At 34.7% G+C, this 19,103-nt stretch overlaps 1 protein-coding gene across 15 annotated transcripts in view; it reads left to right on the forward strand.

Moving 5' to 3' along the window:
• The window catches only part of Ae2 (anion exchange protein Ae2), a 187,691-nt gene that overhangs the window by 75,947 nt on the left and 92,641 nt on the right, over window positions 1–19,103 (forward strand). For 2 of the 15 annotated variants that reach the window (XM_073984875.1, XM_073984881.1), the window contains exon 1: window positions 12,353–12,729. The exons of 9 other annotated variants lie outside the window; for them this stretch is intronic. The gene's annotated coding sequence lies outside the window, so the exon portion shown is untranslated. Of the gene's footprint in view, window positions 1–12,050; window positions 12,081–12,120; window positions 13,075–19,103 lie in introns of those variants that run through there. 4 more of the 15 variants (XM_073984882.1, XM_073984884.1, XM_073984883.1 and 1 more) reach the window with 4 other exon arrangements.

A 19,103-nucleotide genomic window follows, 5' to 3' on the forward strand; every position in this document is an offset into this window, starting at 1 on the left:
GTTTGTGTGAACTAAATTTTCCTTGCCTGCTACAAAAATGTATTTGTCATTCTAGATAACTTTTTGGTTTTGGTCATAAGTATTATACATCTCTGATTTTTGACAATTAAATTTTCACAATCATTGAAAAGAAGTTCCGCGGAAAGCGATTGTCCACGGATAGTGGTATAGGGTATCCCATGGTCGGCTCCGTCCGACTATAGACCTTTCATACTTGTTTTAAATATGTTATATCTCCAAAACTACTGAACCGTTTTTCATGAAATTTGCAGAAAATGTTCAAGGTTTGCCGTTGTAATGTACATATCGCTCATTTACTCAAAGAGTAGCATATCTCAAAATATTAGTTTTCTGAGTAAAAATTTTTATTTTTTCTACGACTTCTACTTTATCTTGTGTCAAATTTTCATGCTGATATCTCTTAAACTCTACAATTCAACAAAAAAATTATTTGAGTTTATGAAGCACTAGAACACTTCAAATCATGCTTGATCTTCCACAGAAATTTAACACTGATATCTGACTAGCTGCTTGCAAAATATGGTCCAAGTAGTTCTTTTATTTTTTGTGTAATAATCTTTTTAATTTGGGAAGTCAAATTTTAATCGTTAACTTTAAACATGTTTTTCTCGAAACTACGTGTCACTCTTTGTGTAAATGAGCGATATGTTTTATGTATGTAAATGTGTAAATGTGTTTTATGTAAATGTGTAAATGAGCGATATGTTTATTTGAGAGGAAGTGAGGTACCTTATCCACGTCCTTAAAAAAACGCTATATATGCAAAACTTATGACCATATCGGTTTGAGTAACAATTTTGGGGTTGTGTCTCCTACTCTATGTACTTATTTGTAGCTAAACAACCCGACCACCATCGTTTTTAATACATTATACTTCCAAAAGTATTGAACCTTATTTAATGAAAATTTTAGGAATGTCCCGTTATGAAAATGGTCTTTATATATGGTTATAAGTTTTGGAGGTCCATGTTATTTTAAAATCGTTATTTGTATTTGCAAAATTTATGTACGCATTGGCTTGCAAATTAATTTACAACGGTGGATGTGTCCCCTATCAAATGTTTTAGTTGAGGCCAGAAGTCTCGATCACGGCCACTTTTTAAATATGTTATATCTCGAAAACTTAAGAACCAAATTTTATGAAAATTTCTGGAATGTGCTGGTAGGCGTAGGCATGGGTTTCAGAGGTTCAAGTTCAAAACTTTTCGCTAAAATGGTGCGCACGATAAATCTCGAAGACCGTAAACGATTTGGTGCATACTTTGCACTTCGTAATATTTCTACAAGATATAGATCAGGTTCGAATATGGATTACATCCGTTCACTCCATCGGTTACCTACAATACAAAAGTTAGGAAAAGTGCTGTTTAAGTCCTGCTCGCTTTGCTTTTTTTTAAGGTACAGTTCCATACTACCTGAAAAATCTAGCTAATCCGCACGACAACTTTCGACCTGGATACTGGGTTGTTCCAACCGTTGTAAATCGTAATATTTTTGAGAAAATTTAGCCAAAGTTCGAAATGGTACTTATCTGGCCACTCCATCCAGTACCTCCCCCACTAAAGATCAAAAATATTCACTAAGATAGTACGCGCGATATCTCTTAAGCAGATCAACCGATTTGGTTCAAATTTTGGATCTCGGAATATTTTGTCCAAGCTTAGTTTAAGTTCGAAAATGTGTCATATCGGTCCACTCCTTAGGGTACCTCCCTCGCACTCGCATTAAACATTTTTGTTTAAGCTATGTTCGAGGATCCTGCGGATATTGTTTGCGAAGTTACTCCATGTGGTCCTTTTTACTGCGATATTAAAGCTCTAATGTTTATGGTAATCAACAGATGAGTGATATATTACACTGTGCAACATTTTTAAAGTGATCTTGTGCAAACAATTCGAACTGAGGATTTTTTGAAAGCACAGACCCAAACGAGAAGAAACCCTAGTTGGGTTTTGTTGTGTCAGATCCAGCTCGGATTTTATGGCCCCATCTAAACATAGTTAAATATTAAGTTTTTAAAGAAATTGATACAAAATACCGCTGAAACAAAATGAAGTAAGCATTTTAGAGTTTCAGATTGTTCTAAAGAATTGTTGAGAACTTTATTTAGAAGATTTTTGCAAAAGGTTACTTTGTTCAACTCCCAATAGTTTAGCCGATACTGACCAGATTTTCAGCAATTATGTAAAATTGTCTATATTTTATAGATTTTGATGACCTAGGTGGAGTTTTTCTTATATGGTCTGTTCAAAAGATAAGTTTCACTAGTTTAGGGCTACAATATTGCCGAAGACAGCAAGGCCAAATTCCTATTCGTTTCTGAGATAAAGGCCTGATTAATGCAAAAAAGTGTATATTTAGCCCGGCTTAGATGAGGCCATAAAATCCGAACTGGATCTGACAGGACAAAACCTTACTAGGGTTTTTGTAGTCTAAATATTTACTTTCAAAAAATGCATACTAGAAGTTGTGTGCATTTTCAGTGTTGCATAGTGTTATCGAAAGCAATGACTCCCAACATAAGACACATTTCCAAAATGAACTATGTCGGATCATACCTTCACATCAGCAAAGGCGACAGATGCTCGTTAATATAACTCAAATAAAAAATGGGAAAGTGGGATGTGCGCCAACCTATTTTGCATTCTAAAATTAAAATGAAATATGTGACCTGCTGCGTGATAACAAAAAATTGAAAAAATGGGATGTATTACTGACTATAGCGATATCTCCGTTATTTGGCCACCTACGCCAATCAACTTTGCATTATTGTAAGGATACGATTTTCTACTTTCATGGCTTTCCTTTTGAAAGTCCCCAAACCAAAGCTGTGATATTCGTCATAATACATAAAATCGAAAAAGTGAAAAGTTGGGGTTTATTTGCGACTATTGTGATATCTTAGTTGTTTGACCACCTACGACAACCTGTCATGTTTTGCTTTTGGTATACCCCTCATAGAAGCTGAGATATTCGCATATGAATAAACAGTTGACTTTTTCTCCAAATAAGTTTTTTGACCATTTCGAGCCCTAAATACTATCCAACCATCACCAAAATCAATAGGCTTCTTTCCCTCCGGGACCCCCATCAACACCCATTTGGTGACGATCCGATCAAAATTGCGACCTGTAGCGTGATTACATTCAGATCGATTTAGTTCGTCGAGACAATCATTTTGGTATACATAAGTATGGGTCTACGACCATTATTTTGATGCGTTACAAACTTTTTAGTCAAAACCAACATATAAAACCCTCCCCACATAGTGGTGTAGGGTATAATTATTTAAATATGAAAGATTATTTGAATTTAAGTTATGCAATCGATGAACTTATCGCGGGCACAAAAAAAAAATCATTCAATAATACTCAATAATACAATAATTGCCATCCATTTTCAAATCAAACCAGTAAGGAAAGGATCAAAGTCGGGCGGGGCCGACTATATGATACCCTACACCACTGTGAATATGTAAAATATAAATCGGAGCTATATCCAGATCTAAACCGATTTTCATATAATTTGGCACATTTATTTCCAGACCGAATTCAGTCACACATTCCAAATATCATTGATATCCGACTTATATAGCGTGTTTGGAGCAGCAAATACGCGAAATCGGCCGAAAATATATATGGGTGCTATATCCAAATCTGAACCGATTTCGATATAATTTGGCACATTTATTTCTAGACTGAATTCAGTCTCACATTCCAAATTTCATCGAAATCGGAAATATATAGCGTGTTTGGTACAGAAAATACGTGAAATCGGCCGAAAATATATATGGGAGCTATATCCAAATCTGAACTGATTTCTATATAATTTGGCACACTTATTTCTATACCAAATTCAGTCAAACATTCCAAATTTCATTAAAATCGGACGTATATAGCGTGATTGGTACATCGCATACGTGAAATCGGGCGAACATATATATGGGAGCTATATCCAAATCTGAACCGATTTCGATATAATTTGGCACATTTATTTTTAGACAAAATTCAGTCACACATTCCAAATTTCATCGAAATCGGACATATATAGCGTGTGTGTTACAGAAAATACGTGAAATCGGCCGAAAATATATATGGGGGCTATACCAAAACTTGGACCGATAAAGCCCATCTTCGAACTTGATCTTCCGACGGCTAAAAAAATGGTATTCCCCAATTTTCAGCGAAATCGGTCAACAAATGCGACCTGTATGTTGCGAACGGACGGACGGACGGACGGACGGACATGCATAAATCGACTCAGAAAGTGATTCTATGTATATCCCTAGAAGGAACTATGGGTCTATCTCGCTTCCTTTTGTATGTTACATACAAATGCACTGACACATAATACCCCTTACCACATAGTGGTGTAGGGTATAAAAATGAAATTATTGATCAAGAATCTTCAAATACAAATGACGTAGGAATAAACATGCTATGGTATTTGTGAACATGGCATTACCAAGTTGGACTAGAGGAGAAGTTAGGATTTTCAATTAAGTAACATAATTTCGCATTTGCATATATCAAAATGAATTGCATATACATATATACTAGTTACCAAGCTTCGCCTTCGTCTGTCACAAAAACAAAACCCCAATATATGCCTGATGATCAAACTTAACCACCTGCGAGACGTAGCATAATGGTTGGATGATGTGTGGGACTTCGGTAGACTCCTAATTTTTCAATGCCATAACAAAAAATTAAGACGTTTTTAAAAAGTTTAAGATAAATTCCTATATAAAATAATAAAACACATGTTAAGAAATGTACTGTTTTTTTTTTTGGTAAAAATCAAATGTTTCGCACTGGTATAAAGGAAAAATTAAAACAAAATAAGAAAAAAGAGTAATCCATAGAATCCCACTACCAAATTGGACTTATTTTTTTTTTCTAATTGATTGTAGCTATATACAAAAATCATTTATATATACAATCATTTATAAAAATTGATTTAAGAATATTAAATCGCGAAAATTGTATCCAAACCCACTGTGCAAATTTTGTTCTATTTTTATTAAATAGCTATAAACAATACAAGAAATACAACAAATTCTATTTGGACCAATATTAAAGAGTGTTGGCGTGATACCAATGTCAGTCAATAGCTCAGGATGAAAAGAGAAAAATTGATTTTAGAATATTAAATCGCGAAAATTGCATCCAAACCCACTGTGCAAATTTTGTTCTATTTTTATTAAATAGCTATAAACAATACAAGAAATACAACAAATTCTATTTGGACCAATATTAAAGAGTGTTGGCGTGATAGCTCAGGATGAAAAGAGAAGAAAATGAAACCAAAGACAACAAGTGTATCAGTTCAAATATTTTCAATTTTTATTGGTGGTAATAATGAGTTCCTTGGTATTGTATGTGACGACTACGAAACGATTATAATAGGAGTGTGACTCCTTCGATAGTTAGTTAGATAGTTAAACAAGTGTCGTTGCAGATGAGCATAATAGCGGTAGCAAGGCCGTGATCAACAACTATGATCGCAACATTGGAAAGCGCCACTCTGCATCCGAACTAAGCGAATATGACTTTTAGAAAAAGAAATATTCTTTCCCACAATCCGAACCATGCGAATGTGACTCCTAACAGAAAGTCAGAAAAGATTTCCCAATTGAGCCCGCAAGAGCGGCCAATTAATGCGGTTAATTGTAATGCTGCGGAAGGGAAAGACAATGTTAGGAACATATACATTGGCAAAGATATTTCATCTAACATTGTAAAATTTTATAATATTCAATCAAAAGAAGAGCAAAATTGTTTCGCTCAACAATTAAACGCCGTAAACATAATTAACACTTTTTTTTTTAATGGAAAATACGTGGGAAGGTATGCTAATTAAAATTATGATTAAGAATTAAAAAAAAGGTTAGATGTGATAAAGAATTGTTGGCGTAGACATGTGATGAGCTATTTGTGTAGTTTTTAGTGTAGTTTATAATTTTTTTTTTTTTGGAGAATAACTCTCGGTATCGCGGCGTATCCACGAAAAAATATATATGTGTGGTAGAAGGTAATAGTGAGTACATGTGTAGAAAAATGTATCCCCGGATAGCCACGGAGTCTTATAAAAACCTATTAATAGATAGTGTGAGACATAAAAATTTGAATATTTTTAAATATTGAGCTGAGCTGGTAGTGGAACTTGTCAATATGATACAAGTCGCCAAATTTGTTAGTTATCTTAATCGATTTATATCAAGCACTGACATCTTTTATTTTTAAGACCTATAAATTTAGTAAGTGGCACTAGAAACCCCTACTAAATTTAAAATTCGCACATATATTAATTTTGACAACAAAACACAAACATATTATTAATGAAATTTATTTCGTTAATTTTTCGAGGTGATGCATGAAAGTAACAGGAAACTTAGTTTTATACAAATAGTACCAAAAGATGAAAAATTCTACAAGCACAGCATTTTCTGAGAGATTCCAATGTCCAATGATAAGGAAAATCTGGACAAAGCTTGTAAAACATGAGCTTAAGCTATATATCAGAAACAAGAAGCGCTAAAGATATATTATGGTTACAGATTGTTTTTGTTCAAAGACTCATAGTGAAATTCGGTTTGGAACATTTCTTCTTTTGACAGTATCCCCAAGTAGTGAAGTATTTTTGGAGATTTTGACTCTGTGTGGAAACATTCAAAATTAACATTAAAAAAATATAAACAAATAATTTCTACCTTTAATACATAGCGAGCGACATCAACGCAAAAATAAAACAGTAAGAAAAGTATCAAAGTCGGGCCGGGTCGACTTTCTGATACCCTACACCAGTGTGAATATGTAAAATATATACACTGCCGCTCACTTGAATAGAACCCCCCTGCAAAATTTTTTTAGCCTCTGTTTTTTCCGAATTATACAAGATATGAAGTTTTTAAGTTTTATTATATTTTGCTTCATGTGTTTAGAGTAAACTTAGTCATTCATTTGCATTCAAATCCAATTTGTATAAGAATTATTCAAGAAAAACCAAATAAAGTCAAAAATTGAAGTAAAAAATTTGGCTCATTTGAATAGAACCCCCCTTTAAAACTTGGGAATACAGAAAGATTGTATTAGAATATCGATGCATATTCACTCTATAATGAAAACGAAGAACTTTCAGTTCTTCCTTTATGAAGGACTTGGACGTCAATTTCTTTCACCCTAAATGGGCACGACAATTCACAAAGGAGTTCTAAAACAGGCATTTCCAGTAGTGAGAAGCATTTTCGGATATCCAGAGTGGCAATTTCATCGCGATTTTATAAACTTTTGTACACTTCGAGTCATCAAAACTTAAATTTTTGAAAAGAAATGCTGATATCCTGGAGGGGCCGTCATATTCTACAGTGGTAAATATTCTCTATAATGTATGGGAATGACTTATGCGTAAAATATACGACTAAAGAAGACAGTACGCTTCCAAAAATAAAGTTGTTGAAAGAAAAAAGCAAGCTTTGTTAGGCAATACACCTGATTATTTAAAGAATCCTTGCCAAACCAGCATATGCGGGTGTATCCTTAATCAGGAGGGATATACTTTTACTGAATATTACTAAAAGTTCTTCGTTTTCATTATAGAGTGAATATGCATCGATATTCTAATACAATCTTTCTGTATTCCCAAGTTTTAAAGGGGGGTTCTATTCAAATGAGCCAAATTTTTTACTTCAATTTTTGACTTTATTTTGTTTTCCTAGTTATACCCTCCACCATATGGAGGGTATAATTAAATTTGTCATTCCGTTTGTAACACATCGAAATATTCGTCGGAGACCCTATAAAGTATATATATTATTGATCAGCATAAAATTCTATGTCGATTTGACCATGTCCGTCTGTCCGTCCGTCCGTCCGTCCGTCAGTCCGTCCGTCTGTCTGTCTGTCTGTTGAAATCAAGATACAGCTCGCAATTTTAAAGATAGAGAGTCAAAATTTGGTACAGAAGTTTTTATTACTTGCAGGATGGTTGGTATTGAAAATGGGATATATCGGTCCACGTTTTGATGTAGCCCCCATAGAACGGTACCTCCCGATTTTCGGTATTTTTAAGGTTTAGCTTCATTAATCCTACCAAAATGGCTGAAATTTGGTACGTAGTCTTCTTTAGGGGTATAAAACTTACCCCGAGAATTTTGTCGGTTCTGGTCCACACCTTCATATAGCCCCCATAGAACGGTACCTCCCGATTTTCGGTATTTTTAAGGTTTTAGCTTCATTATCCTACCAAAATGGCTGACATTTGGTACGTAGTCTTTTTCAGGGGTGTAAAACTTTCCCCCAGAATTTTGTCGGTAACGGTCTACACCTTCATATAGCCCCCATAGAACGGTACCTCCCGATTTTCGGTATTTTGAAAGTTTAAGCTTCATTATCATACCAAAATGGCTGAAATTTGGTACGTAGTCTTCTTTAGGGGTACAAAAATTTTCCCCAGAATTTTGTCGGTATCGGTCCACACCTTCATATAGCCCCCATAGAACGGTACCTCCCGATTTTCGGTATTTTGAAGGTTTTAGCTTCATTATCACACCGAAATGGCTGAAATTTGGTACTTAGTCTACGTTGGTGGTATAAAACTTCCCCCAGAACTTTGTCGGTATCAGTCCATGCCTTCATATAGCCCCCATAGAACGGTACCTGCCGATTTTCGGTATTTTGAACGTTGTGGCCTCAATATTCCAACGACAAGGCTGAAATTTGGTATTTTGACTTTGAGGGGGTACTCAAACTTCCCCCTTTAATTTGTCGGTATAGGTCCACGCCTTCATATAGCCCCCATGGAAAGGTAACTCCCGATTTTTCCAATTTTGAAGGTTGTGTCTTCAATATTCCACCAAAATGGCTGAAATTTGGTATTTAGTCTTCAATGTGATATAAAACTGTTCGCCAGAAATATGTCTGTACAGGTCCACGCTTTCATATTGCCCCATTTCTGACTAAAATTCGTCGGTATAGGTCCACGTTTCGATATAGCCCCATAGAACGTTACCTCCCGATTTTCGTAATACTGATGATTGTGACGTCAATATCCAACCGAAATGGCTGAAATTCGTTATTTCGTCTTCCAAGAGTTATAAAATATTCCAGAAGAGTATTATCAGTATAGGTCCACGTCTTCCTATATCCCCATAGAAGCGTACTTCTTGATTTTTGGTATTTTTTAAGTTTTAGCCACATTCTCTTACCGAAATATAGGAAATTTGGTATTTAGTCTTCTTTGAGCCTAAAAACTTTCCGTCAGAAATTTATCGGTATAGATCGACGTTTTGAAATAGCCCCCATAGAATGGTGCCTCCTATTGTTTTACCGAAATTGCTAAAATTTAGTATTAAGTCTTCTTCATACACGAAAGGAAACTAATTATTCCATTTTACTTCAATACAACTTGTGGTGGAGGGTATAACAAGTTCGGCCCGGCCGAACTTAACGCCGTTCTTACTTGTATATTTCTTATACAAATTGGATTTGAATGCAAATGAATGACTAAGTTTACTCCAAACACATGAAGCAAAATATAATAAAACTTAAAAACTTCAAATCTTGTATAAGTCGGAATAAATGGAAGTTGAAAAAAATTTTGCAGGGGGTTCTATTCAAGTGAGCGGCAGTGTATGAGAGCTATAACCAAATCTGAACCGATTTCAATATAACATTTTTAGACCAAATTCCATCACACATTGCAAATTTCATTAAAATTGGACATATACAGCGTGTTTGTGAAATCAACCGAAAATATCTGAATCGATTTCGATGTAATTTGGCACATTTATTTCTGGACCAAATGTATTTACACGTTCCAAACTTCATCGAAGTCGGAGATATATAGTGTGTTTGGTGCAAAAAATAATTGAAATCGGCCTAAAATATATATGGGAGTTATATCCAAATCTGCACCGATTTCGATACAGTTTATCACATTTATTTCTGGACCGATGTCACCCACACATTCAAATTTCATCAAAATCGGACATATACAGCATGTTTGGTGCAGCAACCAAGTGAAATCGCACGAATATATTTATATATATGGGAGCTAGCTACATCTAAATCTGGACGGGATACAATTTTATTTGGCACATTTTTTCTAGATTAAATTCAGTCACACATTCCAAATTTCGTCGAAATTGGACATATATAGCGCTTTTGTAAAATCGGCCGAAAATATATATATATATGGGAGCCAAATTTCATCGAAATCGGAGATGTATAACGTGTTTGGTGGAGCAAATACGTAAAATCGGCCGAAAATATATGTGGGAGCTAAAACTAAATCTGGACCGATTTCGATATAATTTGACACGTTTATTTCTAGATTGAATTCAGTCACACATTCCAAATTTTATCGACATCGGACATATGTATACTGCATGTTTGTTGCAGCAAATAAATGAAAATGACGAAAATATATGTATATGGGAGCTATATCCAAATCTGAACCAATTTTCACCAAAAGCTATATCGTTCTTTCTATGCCTTAAAAAATGTACGTTGCGAACGGACGGAAGGACGGACGGATATGCATAAATCGACTTAGATTCTATGTATATTCCCAAAAGGAACTATGGGTCTATCTCGTTTCCTTATGCATGTTACATACAAATGCACAAAGCCATAAAACCCCTTTCCACAGTGTGGTGTAGGGTATACTTACATATGTATGCATATCGAAAAGTACGGAAAATTATTCTTCGTTAACTCTGTAAAGTACGTACTTTTGATAAGCATACAAAGTCCGTATAATGTCCGTTTGTCCGTTAAAACCAATATATAGCTCGCAATAATTATATATGTATAATATTAAATATGTTTTGGTATAGCCACCTCCCGATTTTCGTTATTTTCAAGCTTTAAGCCACATTATCCAAACGAAATGGTTAACATTTGGGGGTATAAAATATTCCAACAGAGAATTGTCGGTATTAGGTCCACGTCTTGATATTGACCCCATAGAACAGTAATGCTGGACTTTAGATATTTTTTAAGTGTTGGCCACATTATCCAAGCGAAATGGCTGAAATGTGGTTTCAATACAATTTATGGTTGAGAGAAAATTAGCCGCGTTTTTACTTGTTTTGTTTAATTAATTGTGACATAGCATTCTAATCACTTCAAAGGCATTCTAATCACTGTGCAGTGTATTGAGAATGTAAACAAATAATTTTATTTTTGTTGTTATTTATACTTTTCTCCAATTATTTATTGATTCAACACATACACACATACCCATATAAAAGTGTATGAAGGAGATTTGAGTAAATTCCCAGCAAACCAAAATCGGAAGAAACATCAGAGTTCGGACCGAATTCGGTCCGAAAGTCGGATGAAACGTCCGAGTTCGGATCCGAATTCGGTCCGAACTCTGACCGAAAGTCATATGGCGTGGTTGACGTGTTCTCTGACCGAAATTCGGATGAAAATCGGATGTTTTAGCCGACTTTCGGACCGAATTCGGTCCGAACTCTGATGAACTATCGGATAAATTTCTGATTTATTTACTGACTTTCGGACAGATATCGGTCCGAATTCGGAAGTAAAATCTTATGAAATTCGAAAGTGTTTGCGAAGTCAGATGAACTATCGTATGAAATTCTGATTTATTTACCATCATTATTATTAAAAGATGTTGAAAATAAACAGAAATTAAAACCCGAACACTCAATTTTTCGTTTGTACTGCATCAACGCCGCACATCAACAATTACACATTTACAATGTGCGAGCGAAACATGTACAATTCTTTTCTCTATGCTTATTTACACATAGTTTTGCCAAAGAAGCACAGGGGAAAATTGAAATATTCCCTTCAGAGAGGGAGAGGGAGAACCGGAAAAAGTTCGTCAGAGTAGTCGGACAGAGTTCGGACCGAAGTCGGTCAGACGCGTCGGAAAAAACTTCCGACTTTGAGCAGACGCGTCGGACGTCCGACATTGTGTTTGCTGGGTTGTTGTTACTGTCTCTGTGAATTAACGTGCACTTCTAATGATGTGAATGAAGTAGAACGATGAGCACAGAAGTACCAGCAAGCCAGCCAGCCCAGTTGGTTAGTTATTTAGGGTTGTCAACAAAAGGGTTTTGAGTTTGGGAATGAAGAAGTATTTGTTGGTGCCATAGTAATGGTGGTGTTGTTGGTTTTGTTTAGCGCTTGCCTTTGTTGTCGGCAACTACGATATCACAACGAACCAACCAACCAATGACAATAATTACTTTGGTAACTCTGCTACTGTCTGTCTGCTGTGGTGTCTATGTCGTGCTGGTCGGGCTGACTGGCTGGTGGTTCGATGGTGCATAAATCGCCGTGTGTTCTTTAGCAACAAGTTCATATCGATTTTAACATTCGTGCGGTTATAATCGATATTACTTACTCGTTTACCGTACGCCGTGTCTAGTGTTTGTTTATTTGTGTTAGTTATTGTTGTTGTGGTTTTGGTTGTTGTTTTGTTTTAGTGTATCCTTCTATCCTTAATATATTAAATTTTATACTATTGACTTATACATATTTATGAGACCTGAACACAAGTGTTTGGTCAATTCGATTCGGATTCGTGTGAATTTGCGCGACACATTCAATAGTTGTGGTGGCACTATAAAGTGAAAACAAAAGAAAGAACTTAAATAATTAAATACCACAAAGGAAAAGGAATAGACAAATAAAAAATGCAATAAATGATTATTTGCATTTGAATTAAGCGGTAAATGACTTTTCTATGTCCAGTTTAATAATTAATTGTCAGTGTTTGTGTAAATTGCAATCGACGTTCTGATTTCTGTCTGTGTGTTGGTAAATTATACGATTTGTAACATTATTATTAGTGTATGTGGGAATACGATGTACGATTTATCCAAACACTAAACACATGTTGGCGAAATACATATTTCAAAAGTTTCAATTTTGGGTAACTCATGAATGGAATAAGAATACTAAGTGTAACAATTTAGTAAACTACAAGTGTATCTAAGGAACTATCCAAATAAACAGTGTTGATTATCTTAATATAAACAGCAGGTGCACGTGACCGAAACAAATATTCGAACTGGTTTGTAAACATAAATTAAAGAAAGGGTAGAAAATATTATACAGACAATTGCCAATTCCTTGTTTGCTTTATTGGATGGAATATTATTAATTATATTGTGATAGTTTTATTAAAAAAAAATATTTCTAGGGAAATCCCACATACCCAAGCAGTAGGCTACGACTGTGCTGTTAGTGTTGTTAGCGGCTTGACAAATATATACATTTTTTTTTTGAAATTTCGATTTATCGGGAAATGTTATATAAATGGATGCACGAATTAATAAAACATTTATATAGACGGTTGCACGACAAAGTTCTGGCCTTACAATGAAACACGAAAATTTACCAACACGCCTGAGCAGACATATGCCCCTATAATTTGAGTCCACAGTCTTATCTCCTTTGGTCGGAAAATATGATGATCTCGTTCTAATCATTGGGTACGTGTACCTCTTGCCAGATGATGCCAACCAAGATGATATGTACACCTTAGCATCATGTCGCCTACAGTTTTGAACAGCTCGGTTGGTAAGCCATCAGCTGCTACGACTTTATTGTTATACCTTCCACCATAATATGAAGGGTGTAATAAACTTTGTCATTCCGTTTGTAACACCTTGAAATATTTGTCGAAGGGTCTATAAATTAAATTATACTGTGCAACATTTTTAAGGTGATCTTGTGCAAACAATTCGAACTGAGGATTTTTTGAAAGTACAGGCCCAAACGACAGGAAGCCCTAGTTGGGTTTTGTTGTGTCAGATGCAGCTCGGATTTTATTGCCCCATCTAAACATGATTAAATATTGAGTTTTTAAAGAAATTCGGGGCTATATCTCTGAAACCAATGCGAATCTTCTTCTGACCTCTGAAGCAAATTTGTAGATAAGGACAAGAATAAAATATTTGGAGAAATAATGAACTCGAAAAAACTACATTTATTGCCTCAAATTTCAAAATATATGCAAAAATTCCACAATTTTTATACATTTCGCACCGTATCTCCAAACCGTTAATTTTTTCTGAATATTTTCTTTTGGAAAAATATTCCCTTAAATGTAATACACAACTCTTTAGAACATGTCATTGTTGTAAAATGCATCTATGCCGTTGTTTTCAGTACATTTTCAACGACGATTTAATAAAAATTTCAATAATGTAGTGAAATCGGAAATGCGAGAATAAACCGTTGGTGTGAACTGTGTTTGAAATACGTGTTGTAAAAGATATGATGCAAAATACCGCTGAAACAACATGAAATAAGCATTTTAGAGTTTCAGAATGTTCTGAAGAATTGCTATAAACATTATTTGGATGATTTTTACAAAAGGCTACTTGGTTCAACTCCTAATAGTTTAGCTGATACCGACCAGAATTCCAGAAATTATGTAAAATTTTCTATATTTGATCGATTTTGATGCCCTAGATGAAGTTTTTCTTATGTGGTCTGTTCAACAGACAATTTCTACCATTTTCGGGCTACAATATTGCCAAAGACTACAAGGCCAAATTTCTAATCGTTTCTGAGATAAAGGTCCTACAAATGCAAAAAACTGTTGTTTTAGCCCGGTTAAGATGAGGCCATAAAATCCGAACTGGGCCTGACAGGACAAAACCCTACCAGGGTTTTTGTAGTCTAAATATGTACTTTCAAAAAATACATGCTAGAAGTTGTTTGCATTTTCAGTGTTGCATACTGTTATAATTCGTTTTAGCCACGTCTGTCCGTACATCTGTTGAAATCAGTATACAGCTCACAATATTTAAGATAGAGCATTATAATTTCTTAATCAAGTTTCCATTTCTTCTAGGATGTTTGGTATTATAAATGTGTTGTATCGGTCCACGTTTTGAAATAGCCCCCATAAAACTGTACCTCCCGATTTTCGGTATTTTCAAGCTTTTAGTCACATTATCTTGCTGAAATGGCTGCAATTTGGTATTTGGTCGTATTTGGGGATGCAAAGTTTACTTCCAAAAGTTTATTTTGAGGTATTTCCTCAGAAATGGCGTACATTTTTTCTTCTTTGGGGCTACAAGATTTGCGGTTCGGTTTTGAAATAGCCCCATAGAAGGGTATCTCCTGATTTTGGGTATTTTTAAAGTTTTAGCCACATTATTGAACTGAACTGGCAGAAATATTTGGGTTTAGTTTTTGCGAGGGGAATTGCCCGTAAATATCTTCGTTTTGGTATAGGTTCATAGAATGATATCGCCAGATTTTCGGTGTTTATAAGGTATAGCGATGTATCAGCAATTTAGTAGGGGAATAGTCGGTATAGTTTCTCTTTTGATTTTAGGTAATTTGAAGGATTGTACCACATTATCGAACCAACAAGACTTAAATTTGTACTTCCTATCAAAAATTTGGCAGCCACATAAGCCGAATAACCCATTACAAAGTAATGTAAACAAGCTACTTTCTGCATTATCAGTAGGCTGAAAAATAATGGGTTATTTCTTAAAAATTTTACAAGGAAAAACTATTTACTTTACTCGTTAGTAAGAAATTAGTGTGTGTCCGACTACAAAACTGAGGCACAGTGGGAAAAATGCATATGTAGCGTGCAAAAAATAAAAGTCGATGTTTTAACTGATTTCTAATTTTATTTACCCTGAAACATTTAAACTAAAAAAATTGATGGGTTACAAAACTATTTAATTTATTTAAATACCTTTACGGTATATTAAAAATACAATAGATTCGCAATAATATGTTCACAGAATTCACACGTCTATCGCAAATTTACAGCTAAAAAAGGTCATGGTTAACATAGTAAAAAATATCAATTTTAAATGTACCGTTATTCCGTTTTGACTATTTCTAGTTATTACATATGCGGTTAAGTACAGTCAATACTTTCATAGTTTCCTTCAAGTCATTTTTTTTATTTTCTGCACGTTAGATCGGTATTATTTCCCACTGTGAGAGGGTTGTGTGTTCAACGCTCGCGGTTGCCACGCGGCTTTTTGTTAACAAAATAAAGAACAGTTGGTAGTGCACACGTAAGCGTTTAAACCATCCTTAATGTTCGTACGCGTGGTACAGTGTATAGTGTGTTCGGCTACAAATCAGAACTTCGCAGGATCAAATCTAGCAGAGAGCAAAATAAAATAAATTAAAATAAAATATAATAAAATAAAATAGGTCTCCGGAGATATTCAAGATTTTTTTAAAAAGATTTCGGAAATGTTATTTAGTTGCATTTTCAAAAATAGAAAGGTAACCGCAACAATGATCGCCATTGGTTACTGTATTTTGAAGAAATGGATTCACTTATCCTAAAAAGAGGATATCTGGGATATTAAGAATAATCTCGCAATTTTTCTTAGTTTAGACCTGAAAGTGTTGGCGACTTATGTATATATAGTGTTACAGTTTTAGATGCTGTACAGGAAGTACCAATATACAGTGAAAATTGTAACACAGTGCCAACCTGAACTTAATCTGAGACATCATGAATAAAATGGATGGTATACACCTGCTGAATGTACCAACAAAATTCAAAAATACAAATAAAAAACAAGTGACCAAAGGCTATAGTCGGGACGGGACCGACCATGTGATACCCTACACCACTACCCCTGTGCATAAGCTTTTCACTGGTAAACATTTCTTTTAGGGAATATAAACCGACTACCACCAAAAATAATATGCTTCTTTGTCTCCGGGACCCCCATAAGCAACCAAAATTTCGTGACCATCCGATCAAAATTACGACCTGTACCGACATTGTGGTATCTCCCTTGTTTGACCACCTTCGCCAACCTGCTTTACACCAATGTTAAGGTAATATTTTCTTCTTCCATTGACAGGCTTTGTCGTTGGAATACCCCTAGTAGAAGCCCTTATATTCACAAAGAATAAAACTTTGAATTTGTCTCCAAATGAGTTTTTCCCCATTCCGACCCCTTAATATTATCCGACTATCACCAAAATCAATAGGCTTCTTCCTATGTGGGACCCACATCAACTCCCAAAAATTTCGGGATACGGTACCTCCCGATTTTCGGTATTTTTAAGGTTTTAACTTCATTATCCTACCAAAATGGCTGAAATTTGGTACTTAGTCTACGTTGGTGGTAGAAAACTTTCCCCCAGAACTTTGTCGGTATTGGTCCATGCCTTCATATAGCCCCCATGGAACGATACCTCCCGATTTTCGGTATTTTGAACGTTGTGGCCTCAATATTCTACCTAAATGGCTGAAATTTGGTATTAAGACTTCGTTCGAGGTACTCAAACTTCCCCTTTAAATTTGTCGGTATAAGTCCACGCCTTCGTATAGCCCCCTCCCGATTTTCCGCATTTTGAAGGTTGTGGCTTCAATATTCCACCAAAATGGCTGAAATTTGGTATTTAGTCTTCAATGTGATATAAAACGGTTCGCCAGAAATTTGTCTGTACAGGTCCTCGCTTTCATATTGTCCCATTTCCGACTAAAATTCGTCGGTATAGGTCCAGGTTTCGATATTGCCCCCTTAGAACGGTACCTCCTGATTTTCGTAATACTGAAGATTGTGACGTCAATATCCCACCGAAATGGCTGAAATTCGTTATTTAGTCTTCCAAGAGTTATAAAATATTCCAGAAGAGTATTATCAGTATAGGTCCACGTCTTCCTATATCCCCATAGAAGCGTACTTCTTGATTTTCGGTATTTTTTAAGTTTTAGCCACATTCTCTTACCGAAATATAGGAAATTTGGTATTTAGTCTTCTTTGAGTCTAAAAACTTTCCGTCAGAAATTTGTCGGTATAGATCGACGTTTTGAAATAGCCCCAATAGAACGGTGCCTCACATTGTTTTACCGAAATTGCTGAAATTTAGTATTAAGTCTTCTTCATACACGAAAGGAAACTAATTATTCCATTTTACTTCAATACAACTTGTGGTGGAGGGTATAACAAGTTCGGCCCGGCCGAACATAACGGCGCGCCGTTCTTACTTGTTTACAATGTTTACAATGACTTGAACAAAGTGTCCAAAGCGCTGATATATACATTCTTAAATCGTTTTTTTTATCGAATCACCGTTTACAGATATTATATATACATACATATTTAATAATTAGTAAAATATATCTGTCGTCTGAAAATTTAGGGTATTCACAATAACTTTAGATGATTGATGAAATAAATTAAATGTAATTACTTGCAACATTATTATTTCTATTAATTAAAATCTCATCAAATTACATTTAAATTAATGGAATAAATGTGATGCAATCTGTATTTTATTTTTGGCTTAGTGATATGATCCTGTTTTATCCACGGGTTCAAAAATCGTAGGTGGGGAGAGAACCTTAAAATCTGAGATTAATTCAAGCAGCCTTTGGGTAATGTAGTGTTAGTATTTTCCAGTTTAATTAATACAACGAAACACCGTTTTTGTATATACTACTGGACAGAAGAGGTTGTTGTTTATACAATATTTTTATTTAATTTATTTATTAATAATTATATTTATACGCTTTTATGCTTTTTTTACGCTTTATTTTACAACCTCATATCCCTGCATCATAGTGTGATGAGTTTCTACATGAAAAAAACCTCACGCACAAAATGATTTTAAAATTTGAATTTATCAGAATTATGATCAATTTTTTTAAGTCACTGTAAGCAGATATCTAATTGAAAATAAACTTCAGATAACCAAACTGACGTAACATTTGTTTCTCACTTATTTTCTTTAATTCTGAGAATCATAAATATGTCGTAAACGCCTTTTTTTCAAAGATTTAATTTTTTAACAAAAAAAAGTAAAAATCAATTTTTTTTCAAAGTTGTTTGTGCAATACCTTTATTAATATTTGAATGGAATAAACGTTATTTTAATTATTAGTAGGCTTAAGTTTATTCATTCGGGCAACAAGAAGTAATATTTGAGAATTTTTATTTCCATTTCATCGAATTGTGCGTGAACTTCTTTTATTAATGGGCAAAAGTACGGATGAATACCACGGGAAATCATTTTTGAGAAAAAATGTCGAAAACTCTTAACCCTAGTGTACATACATACATACAAATAAATTACCTTTATTCATAT

Source organism: Musca autumnalis, unplaced genomic scaffold (genome assembly GCF_047663935.1).
Source record: "Musca autumnalis isolate F117 unplaced genomic scaffold, ASM4766393v1 scaffold_4, whole genome shotgun sequence".
Lineage (NCBI taxonomy): Eukaryota > Metazoa > Arthropoda > Insecta > Diptera > Muscidae > Musca > Musca autumnalis.